The 10805-nt window shown below is 58.4% G+C and overlaps 1 non-coding gene and 1 pseudogene across 1 annotated transcript; both read left to right on the top strand.

Moving 5' to 3' along the window:
* Nucleotides 1-432: 432 nt before the first annotated feature.
* On the top strand, nucleotides 433-585 carry LOC139603568 (5.8S ribosomal RNA). Its single transcript, XR_011683725.1, has one exon. It is a non-coding gene; the product is annotated as a 5.8S ribosomal RNA (ribosomal RNA).
* Nucleotides 586-1527: 942 nt separating this feature from the next.
* Nucleotides 1528-10057, top strand: LOC139603552 (28S ribosomal RNA; annotated as a pseudogene).
* Nucleotides 10058-10805: the final 748 nt, after the last annotated feature.

Raw genomic sequence — 10805 nt, 5'->3', positions numbered from 1 at the left:
GCGCAGCGGCACTCCGCGAGAGCCGCCGTGTGTGGGGGCTGACGGCCGCGTTCCCCCAGCCGCGTGCTGTGTGTTTTGTGCGTGTCGTCCCGTGAAAGTGAGATGCGGGCGGGCTGCCGTGCCCACCCGCATTCCAGCGCACGCCGCGTGGCCCTCCGCGCAGGGGCCGGGCCGTGCCCGGGTGCCTGGTCTGCCTCTGAAGGATGGCGTTTGTGAGGTCGGCGTCTCCCCTCGCGGGGGAGGCGGTCAGGAGCACGGGCTCCCCCACCTCTTGTCCGGCCTTCGGAGCATGGGTTGCTCTAGTTGGTTTTTATTCCCCCTTCTGTTTTTGTGTGCTCGTACGGTCAAAGCCAGGCGCGTGCCCCCGCGTCCTCGGCGCCAGAGTAACAAAAAAAGGGGCAGCTTGGCGTGAGCGGTGCCCGAAAGGCAGACAACTCTTAGCGGTGGATCACTCGGCTCGTGCGTCGATGAAGGACGCAGCTAGCTGTGAGAATTAATGTGAATTGCAGGACACATTGACCATCGACCATTTGACGGCACGTGCAGCCCCGGGTTCCTCCCAGGGCTACGCCTGTCTGAGCGTCGCTTGACGATCAGTCGCCATCCAGGGGCCACTCCGGCGGCATGGCTGGGGTCGCCTCTCAGGCCCGTTGCCCACAGCGGGCGGCGGTGGTGGCGGCGGCGGTGGTGGCGGCAGCAGCGGCATCCCGCCAGTGCCAGGAGGGAAGGCGGTCAGGGGTTCGGCGAGGGAAGCGTTTCCCTAGGCGGCCTCGATCCCTTCACTGTGGCCCGGCGGGCGTTGTCATCATCGCAGTCGTCGTCGTCGCAGTCGTCGTCGTCGCAGCCGCACAGGGCCTTTGTCCGCCCTAAATGCAGACTCGGGGAGCACTCCGTAGCTCCCCGCTCCCGGAGCAAGCCGCTGGGGTGGAGCTCGTCCTCGCCAGGACCGTGCCGTGGATGCGGTGGCGCGGCAGCCTAGGGAGAGTGCGAGACGGCGTCGAAATGTGGTGCTGAGGGCCAAGAGAGGAAGAGAGAGGAGGGCGAGAAGGGGAGGCGAGGCACAGCCTCGCCCCCAGCGTCCCCCCGCACAGGCGGCTGTCTGCGGGTGGGAATCGCGGCGGTACCGTGCCATGCTTCCGAGCGTGCGCGCGTGGCGAGAGAGCCGGGGATGGTTGTTCTGACCCCATCCTCCCTTCGCCTGCCCCCTCCTCTTCTGTCGCCGTCTCGGGGTGCACCGAGGGGTGCTGTCATTCCTCTCTCTCCCCCCACCGAGGCCATCGCGCACGCCACCGCCTGGCCAGTCCTCCCGTGCGGGGCCGTCTCTGCCACGCTCCCTTTTTGGTTCTCGTCTCCGGGATGGGGCTCTCCGTCTCCTCGTCACTCGCTCGTGCACACACGCGCTCTCTCTCTCTGCCTCCCTCCAGGAGTGTGAAGAGGAGGGGGGGCGGGCGGCATAGCGGGTGGGGGAGACACGGCAGCCATCGTCGCGCGCGCCCCTGCGCGCGGCGCAGCCGAGCTTTGGCCTTGCAAGCTCAGATCAGACGTGGCGACCCGCTGAATTTAAGCATATTAGTCAGCAGAGGAAAAGAAACTAACGAGGATTCCCTCAGTAACGGCGAGTGAAGAGGGAAGAGCCCAGCGCTAAATCCCCACCCCACGGTGTGGCGCAGGATATGTGGCATACAGAACCCCCCCTCCCCAGCGGCGCTCTTGGGGGACCCAAGTCCTTGTGATCGAGGCCGCAGCCCGCGGACGGTGTGAGGCCGGTAGCAGCCCCCCGGCGCGCCAGGCCCGGGGCTTCTCAGAGTCGGGTTGCTTGGGAATGCAGCCCAAAGCGGGTGGTAAATTCCATCTAAGGCTAAATACCGGCACAAGACCGATAGCCAACAAGTACCGTAAGGGAAAGTTGAAAAGAACTTTGAAGAGAGAGTTCAAGAGGGCATGAAACTGTTAAGAGGTAAATGGGTGCGGCCCGCGCAGTCTGCCTGGAGGATTTAACCCGGCGAGTTGCGGTCGGCCAGCGTGTGTTCTGCGGATCCTGGCCTCCGCCTCCCCTCCATCCCCTGGGCGAACCCCGTGCATGGGGCGAGCCGGGGGGGGGCAGGCCGGCACAAGGACCCCCCCTCGGCCGGCAGCCGGCCCTGGCTGGGCACATTTCCTCCGCAGCGGTGTGCCGCAACCAGCTCCAGGTCGGCTGAGAAGGCCTCTGGCGGGCAGGTTGCCCGGCGCCGCGCGAGCGGCTGCGGGTGTTACAGCCCCCGGGCAGCAGGTCTTGCTGAATCCCGGGGCCGAGGGAGAGGACCGCCGCCGCGCCCTCCTTCCCCCCCGTTGGCGGCGCCGTGGTGGGGGACATCGCTTTTCCCCCGCCCTCCCCCTCCCGGGGGTGGGGGGGTGGGGGCGGCGTCCCCGCAGCGCAGCGTTTCACGCAGAAGTGCAGGGGCTGAGCCTGCTGGCCCCCGGCGCCACAGTCAACCGGGGCAGACTGTCCTCAGTGCGCCCCAACGGCATGGCGCCTCTGGGCCAGGCTTGACGGGGTCCACGACGATGTCGGCTACCCACCTGACCCGTCTTGAAACACAGACCAAGGAGTCTAGCACGTGCGCGAGTCAGGGGCCGTCGTCGAAAGCCCAAGGCGCAATGAAGGTGAGGGACGGTGCGCGCCGGCTGAGGTGGGATCCCAGGGCGCGTCATGCCAGGCAGCCCCAGGCGCACCACCGGCCCGTCTCGCCCACCTCCCCCTTGTGGAGCCAGGGAGGTGGAGCGTGAGCGTCCTTGCTAGGACCCAAAAGATGGTGAACTATGCCTGGGCAGGGCAAAGCCAGAGGAAAACTCTGGTGGAGGTCCGTAGCGGTCCTGACGTGCAAATCGGTCGTCCGACCCGGGTCTAGGGGCGAAAGACTAATTGAAACATCTAGTAGCTGGTTCCCTCCGAAGTTTCCCTCAGGATAGCTGGCACTTGGCAATGAGCAGTTTTACCCAGTAAAGCGAATGATTAGAGGTCTTGGGGCCGAAACGATCTCAACCTATTCTCAAACTTTCAATGGGTAAGGGAGCCGGCTCGCTGGCGTGGAGCCGCGCCGTGGAATGCGAGTGCTCAGTGGGCCACTTTTGGTAAGCAGAACTGACGCTGCGGGGTGAACCGAACGCCGGGTTAAGGCGCCCGATGCCGACGCTCATCAGAGTCCAGAAAAGGTGTTGGTTGATCTAGACAGCAGGACGGTGGCCGTGGAAGTCGGAATCCGCTAAGGAGTGTGTAACAACTCACCTGCCGAATCAACTAACCCTGAAAATGGATGGCGCTGGAGCGTCAGGCCCTTACCCGGCCGTCACCAGCAGTGCAATGCCCGCGGGGGCTAGGCTGCGACGAGTAGGAGGGCTGGTGCGGTGCGCCTCGAAGCCTGGGACGTGGGCCCGGGTGGAGTTGCCGCAGGTGCAGATCTTGGTGGTAGTAGCAAATATTCAAAGGAGAGCTTTGAAGGCCGAAGTGGAGCAGGGTTCCATGTGAACAGCAATTGAACATGGGTCAGTCGGTCCTAAGCGATAGGCGAGCGCCGTTCCAAAAGGGCGGGCGATGGCCTCCATTGCCCTCAGCAAAGGGAGTCGGGTTCGGATCCCCGAATTTGGAGTGGCGGAGATGGGCGCTGCGAGGCGCCCAGTGCTGTGACACAACCAATCCCGGAGAAGCCGGCAGGAGCCCCGGGGAGAGTTCTTTTTTCTTTGTGAAGGGCTGGGCGTCCTGGAAAGGGTTCGCCCCGAGAGAGGGGCCCACGCCTTGGAAAGCGTCGTGGTTCTGGCAGCGTCCGGTGAGCTCTTGCTGGCCCGTGAAAATCTGAGGGAGAGGGTGTAAGTCTCGCGCCAGGCTGTACCCATATCCGCAGCAGTTCTCCAAGGTGAACAGCCTCTGGCATGTTGGAACAATGTAGGTAAGGGAAGTCGGCAAGCCAGATCCATAACTTCAGGATAAGGATTGGCTCTAAGGGCTGGGTCGGTCGGGCTGGGTCGCGAAGCGGGGCTGGGTGCATGCCACGGCTGGACAAGGCACCGCGCGTGGGTGAGTGCGCTCCGCCTGGCCTGCCCAGGTGCTTGGGCGCGCGCGGGCGCCCGTGGCGTTTACTCTGGACGTGCGCTGGGCCCTTCCCGTGGATCGCCCCAGCTGCAGCGGGCGCTGCCCGCCCCCCCCCCGCCTACCCTCCGCCTTGCTGCGGCCAGCACCCCAGCGGCGGCCGCCGCCGTCGTCATTGCGCGCCGCCGCCCCGTCGGTTCCCGCCGGCGGGGTTCCCGCGGTGCGCAGCCGGCGTGCGCGCGGCCACAGCCGGCGTCAGCCAAGCGGTTCACGCGGGGGAGGGTCCCCGGAGGGGTTCCCCGGGCTGGCGCCCTGCCTTGGCTGGTGCCTAGCAGCCAGCTTAGAACTGGTGCGGACCAGGGGAATCCGACTGTTTAATTAAAAAAAAGCATCTCCGAGGCCCAAGGCAGGTGTTGACGCGATGTGATTTCTGCCCAATGCTCTGAATGTCAAAGTGAAGAAATTCAATGAAGCGCGGGTAAACGGCGGGAGTAACTATGACTCTCTTTCTACCTGAAACCTGGCCCCCCGGTTGGACAGGGGCGATGGGTTTGGAGGTGGGCTGAGCACCCATTCCGTTCCCAATGTTGAATCCAGTCATGACTCGGCTATTCCAAATCCGAATCCGTTTCTCGGAAGCGGAAACTGGGGGCGGCCGTTACACCTTACTGGGGTATCGGTGGGCACTCAGACCTCCTGAGATGATTTTGTAACATCTACAACCACCAAATTGACAGAAAATGAATTGGGCTTGCTGGTGAATTTCTCTTTAGAACTGTATAGGTCAGATCTGCAGGAGCATGTACAAGGGGTGGTTCATTTTTCTGTTAATGGGGGGGTGTTGAACGGGTTTCCTGAAGTGTTTGAACAGCCTACACCACAACTGAGTGAGGGGGACTACTTAAATCCTAGTCCCCCTAAGGACGATGATCAGAATGTACTTGAGAAGGGAGGCAGTGGGAAGGGGGAAGAGGGTACACCAGAGGCATTGCCTCCAGTGCCCAAGGTCCGCAGTGAACAGGCACCGGATGACATCGTGAAGGTGACTGTTCCTGACAAAAATCCACCATGTCCTTGCTGTGGTACCCAGGTCAACTCGATGCTGGCCCTAATTGAACACCTTAAGGGGTCTCACGGGAGGAAGTGGGTGTGCTTTCGGTGTGCCTAGTGTGGGAGGGAGGATTTTAACCATCACAGTACTGTTTGTCATTTTGCAAAGTGCAAGGGTCCGAAGGATGCGGGACCTCCAGTGGGAGAGTGGATATGTGAGGTATGCAGTAGAGATTTTATGACTAAAATTGGCCTAGGACAACACAAAAGATTGGCACATCCACTGGTTAGAAACCAGGAGAGGATTGATGCTTCCCAACCGAAAGAAACATCAAGCTGAGGAGCCCACAAAAGATGCTGGACAAAGGAGGAGGAAGAGCTACTTGTCAAGCTGCAGGTACAGTTCGAGAGTCACAAAAACATTAATAAGCTCATAGCGGAACACTTAACAAGCAAAACAGCTAAGCAGATTAGTGATAAAAGGAGAATGCTGCTCAGGAAGAATGGAGTGGGTGGGGGAGCAGCTGGGAACTTGAAATCAGAACCTGGGTCAAGTCATCAATCCCAGGCAGGAACTGTGAACAATCGACTTGGGGGGAACCACCAGCCGGGAGGACCAGCTGCTGGGAAGGGAACAATAGAGACATCTGGACACCACCTTGATAGGGATAATGGTCCCTGGGAAACCGTTGGCCAGCAGAGGGTGGGGCGACTGCAGGCTCGTTATCAGAAAAGGATCAAAGAACGTTTATCAGATGGGACAATTAACAACTTCCCCAGAGCATTTGAACAGTTATTAGAAGGCCAAAAGGTGCGACCACTGCTCAATCAGACAGCACAGGACTGCTTTGGTTGCCTGGAATCAGTGAGCCAAATAAGAACAGCGCTCTGGGGGAAAAGCAAAAAGGAAACTCGGGAGGAGCAGCCAAGAAAACAGTTTCAGAAGTGGATGAAGGACAGAGCGATCAAAAGAGGTAACTACCTCTGCTTTCAGCGTTTATTCCATCTAGACGGGGAAATTAGCGAAGATCATTTTGGACGACATCGAATGTCTGTCCTGTGATATATCACCCAGTGAAATTTATTCGGTATTCAAGGCCAGATGGGAAACACCTGGACAGTTTGGTGTGAGACTTGAGAGTCTTTGGAGACTTTGAAATTAAAGGGAAGGCCCACCATAAGGCCTTCAGGGACTTAATTACGGCCAAAGAAATTGAAAAGAATGTGCGGGAAATGAGCAAGGGCTCGGCGCCAGGTCCAGATGGGATTGCCCTTGGGGACATCAGGAAGATGGATCCCGGGTATACCCGGACTGCTGAGCTCTTCGACCTGTGGTTAACATCTGGTGACATCCCGGACATGGTGAGGGGGTGCAGGACTGTTTTGATCCCCAAATCGACAAAACCGGAGTGCCTAAAAGACATCAGCAACTGGAGACCCATCATGATTGGTTCCATCTTGCTGAGGCTGTTCTCCAGGATCGTGATGGCGAGGATGACTAAGGCGTGCCCCCTCAACCCAAGGCAGAGAAGTTTCATCAGTGCGGCAGGATGTTCTGAGAACCTGAAGCTCCTACAAACTATAATTCGGACTGCCAAAAATGAACATAGACCACTGGGTGTTATATTCGTGGACATTGCTAAGGCTTTTGACCCCGTGAGCCACCAGCACATCTTACCGTTTTACAGCAACGGAGAGTGGATCCCCACGTCGTCGGACTGGTGGGCAATATGTACAAGGACATCAGTACCGTCAAGAAGAACACAGATCCAGGTTGGAGTGAAGCAGGGTGATCCGCTGTCACCCCTTCTATTCAACATGGCAATGGACCCCTTGCTGTGCAAGCTGGAAGAGAGTGGCAAAGGATTCCATCGTGGAGAGCGTACGATAACTGCCATGGCATTCGCTGACGATCTGGTCTTGTTGAGCGACTCCTGGGAGAACATGAACGTGAACATCAAGATTCTGGAGACCTTTTGCGATCTCACAGGTCTCAAAACGCAGGGACAAAAGTGCCACGGCTTCTACATCAAGCCCACAAAAGACTCTTACACTGTCAACAACTGCACTGCATGGAGCATCAACGGCACACCCCTGAACATGATTAACCCCGGGGAATCGGAGAAATACCTCGGCCTGCAGATCGACCCCTGGACTGGGTTTGCAAAAACCGACCTTTCCGCAAAACTAGACGTCTGGCTCGAACGCATTGACCGAGCCCCACTTAAACCTCTGCAAAAACTTGACATCCTCAAAACATAACCATTCCTTGACTGACCTACCTGGCTGACCACACAGAGATGAAAGCAGGGGCCCTTGAAGCCCTTGACCTGAAGATCCGAACAGCGGTTAAGGACTGGATGCACCTACCTCCGTGCACGGGTGATGCCATCTTGTACTCGAGCACGAGGGATGGCGGTTTGGGCGTCATCAAATTGGCAGGACTGATTCCCAGTGTGCAGGCCCAGAGACTGCATCGCATTGCACAGTCTCCGGACGAGACGATGAAGACCTTCCTGGAGAAAGCTGAGATGGAGAAGATGTATGAGAAACTATGGATTCAAGCTGGAGGGAAGAGAGCGGCGATGCTGTCAATTTGGGATGCACTACCGGCGTCTGTACCACCCGCGACTGCAGAAACACTTTTGGAGTGGGAAGCACCGAACCCTAAAAGTAAGTTCCCCAAACCATGTGATTGGAGGAGAAAGGAGTTTAAAAAGTGGACAAAATTGGAATCCCAAGGCCGTGGAGTTAAAAATTTTAAGGGGGACACAATTAGTAATAATTGGCTTCAATATTATAGACGTATACCTCACAGGAAACTCCTCACGGCTTTACAGCTCAGGGCCAATGTTTATCCCACGAGGGAATTTCTCGCGCGGGGGAGGGGAGATAACTGTGTTAAGTTTTGTAGACACTGCGAGGCGGACCTTGAGATCCGTGGCCACATCATCGGCTTCTGCCCAGTGACGAAGGACGCCAGAATCAAGAGGCACAATCGCATTGGCGAGAGGCTTATTGAGGAGGTGAAAAAGAGAGACTGGGTGGTGTTCAAGGAGCTGCACATAAGGGATGCCACCAAGGAACTTTACAAACCGGACCTGATATTCATGAAAGAGGACCATGCACTTTTTGTGGATGTGACAGTACGTTTCGAGTTGACAAAGATGGCACTGGAGGAAGCTGCCGTGGAGAAGGTGAACAAGTACAAACATTTGGAAACTGAAGTGCGGAGCCTCACCAACGCTAAGGACGTTGTTTTTATGGGTTTTCCCCTTGGAACGCGGAGGAAGTGGTACAAGGGGAACTTTGAACTTTTTGGACACTCTTGGACTTCCCAGATCGAGGCAGATCACTGTTGCAAGGACTTTATCCACGGACGCGCTCATCTCATCTGTGGACATTGTACATATGTTTGCCAGTAGAGCTAGGAAATCAAATGTATAGGATAGACATTTTTGTATTTTTGTACCTTGTACCTCTTGGTTTTTGCATTTTACTATTTTGTATCTTGGGGGGATCTTTTGTAGCAGTGTTGATTTATAGATGTATGCTTATTACTTTTATATTTTAATAAACTAGACGGTAGCTAGGTTCGCAAGGCAGCCACAGGCCAGTTAGGTAGCTCATAGTGGGTAGGGACAGGAACTTTAATTCCCAAAGCGTCAAATACCACCTGACTCGAACCAATCCTACTGGACTTGTACCGCTTAACCGGATTTGTCCAAGGTGGACGGGCCACCTTTACCCGGAAAAGGGACATATATTATTTATATGTGTTCGATCTCTAGCCAAATGCCTCGTCATCTAATTAGTGACACGCATGAATGGATGAACAAGATTCCCACTGTCCCTACCTACTATCCAGCGAAACCACAGCCAAGGGAACAGGCTTGTCGGAATCAGCAGGGAAAGAAGACCCTGTTGAGCTTGACTCTAGTCTGGCGCTGTGAAGAGACATGAGAGGTGTAGAATAAGTTGGAGGCCGGGCGCACGCTCAGCGGTGCGGGGCAACCCGCCCGCTGGCATCCCGGCCGTCGGTGAAATACCACTACTCTGATCGTTTTTTCACTTACCCGGTGAGGCGGGGGGGTGAGCCCCGAGGGGGGCTCTCACTTCTGGCGCCAAGCGGCCAGCACGCGTCGGCCGCGACCCGCTCCAGGGTCAGCGTCAGGTGGGGAGTTTGACTGGGGCGGTACACCTGTCAAAGCGTAACGCAGGTGTCCTAAGGCGAGCTCAGGGAGGATGGAAACCCCCCGCGGAGCAGAAGGGCAAAAGCTGGCTTGATCTTGATTTTCAGTACGAATACAGACTGTGAAAGCGGGGCCTCACGATCCTTCTGGCTTTTTGGGTTTTAAGCAGGAGGTGTCAGAAAAGTTAACCCTGTGGGATAACTGGCTTGTGGCGGCCAAGCGTTCATAGCGACGTCGCTTTTTGATCCTTCGATGTCGGCTCTTCCTATCATTGTGAAGCAGAATTCACCAAGCGTTGGATTGTTCACCCACTAGTTAGTTTTACCCTACTGATGATGTGTTGTTGCAATAGTAATCCTGCTCAGTACAAGAGGAACCGCAGGTTCAGACCCCTGGTGCGTGCGCTTGGCTGAGGAGCCTCTGGCGCGAGGCTACCATCTGCGGGCTTATGACTGAACGCCTCTAAGTCAGAATCCCGCCTAGATGTAGCGATACCATAGTGCTGCTGGCGCCTCAGTGGGCTCGCGATAGCCGCCCGCGGGCGGGCCCGGTGAGGAGTGCCGCTCGTGGTTGGGAGCGGAGGGGTGGATGGATGCGGCGCCACCCCTCCCCCGTCGTGTACCGCATGATCGTGGGGCACCCAGCGCTAAATCATTCATGGACGACCTGATTCTGGGTCAGGGTTTTGTACGTAGCAGAGCAGCTCCCTCGCTGCGATCTATTGAAATCAGCCCTCAACACAAGCTTTTGTCGCTGTCGAACACGTGAGCGGCCGGCCAGCCCACCGCGCTGGCGTGCGGGCTGTGCGCGGTCAGCTTCCTCCTCTTTCGATCTCTCTCTGTCGGTGGGCTGGGGCGAACAGGGGGCCTGGTAGTGCCCGGCGCGCCGGGCGCCTGCGCTGGCGCGGTCTGCCTTGGCGCTCTCCTCCACGCGGGTCTCAGGCCCGATACGCGGGGTCCGGGGGCTGGGCACCGAGTGAAGGGCCGCGTGCTGCCAGCGCGGGCACGCTCCAGGCGCCCGTGCCGAAAGAGAGAGTGGCCCCGCCCCACCCCACCCCTGCTACAGCCACGCGCAGGTTCGACTTCCCTCCGCGCGGGTCCCAGGCCCGACACACGGGGCAGGGGCTTGGCCGCGCAGGCAGTGGCAGCAGCGGTCATCATCGGCGGGTCTCCCCGAGGCCCTCCACGTGTGCGGGCACGCGGTGCGGGCGGGGGGGGGTAACCCGCTTGGTGCCATCTCCGGTGGCGGGGGTAGACCTGTTGTCCACCGCTGGCCTTTGCCTAGGGCAGCCCAGGCCTTGGGGTAGACCTCTTGTCCGCGGCCGGCCTTGGCCCGCGGCCACCTGTTTTCCCAGGCAGAACCTCGCCTACAGCAGCCCAGCCCCTGGGTAGACCTGTTGTCCCCGGGCCGGCCTTCGCCCAAGGCAGCCCAGGCACTGCACAGACCTGTCGTCCGCGGCCGGCCTTAGGCCACGGCCGCCTGGGCACCCCGGGGTAGAC

The sequence above is a fragment of the Agelaius tricolor genome, unplaced genomic scaffold, assembly GCF_023055355.1.
Source record: "Agelaius tricolor isolate 1412-34295 unplaced genomic scaffold, bAgeTri1.0.p SCAF_39, whole genome shotgun sequence".
Lineage (NCBI taxonomy): Eukaryota > Metazoa > Chordata > Aves > Passeriformes > Icteridae > Agelaius > Agelaius tricolor.
The sequence above is the reverse complement of the archived record's forward strand: the minus strand, read 5'-3'. Positions and strand labels throughout refer to the sequence as shown.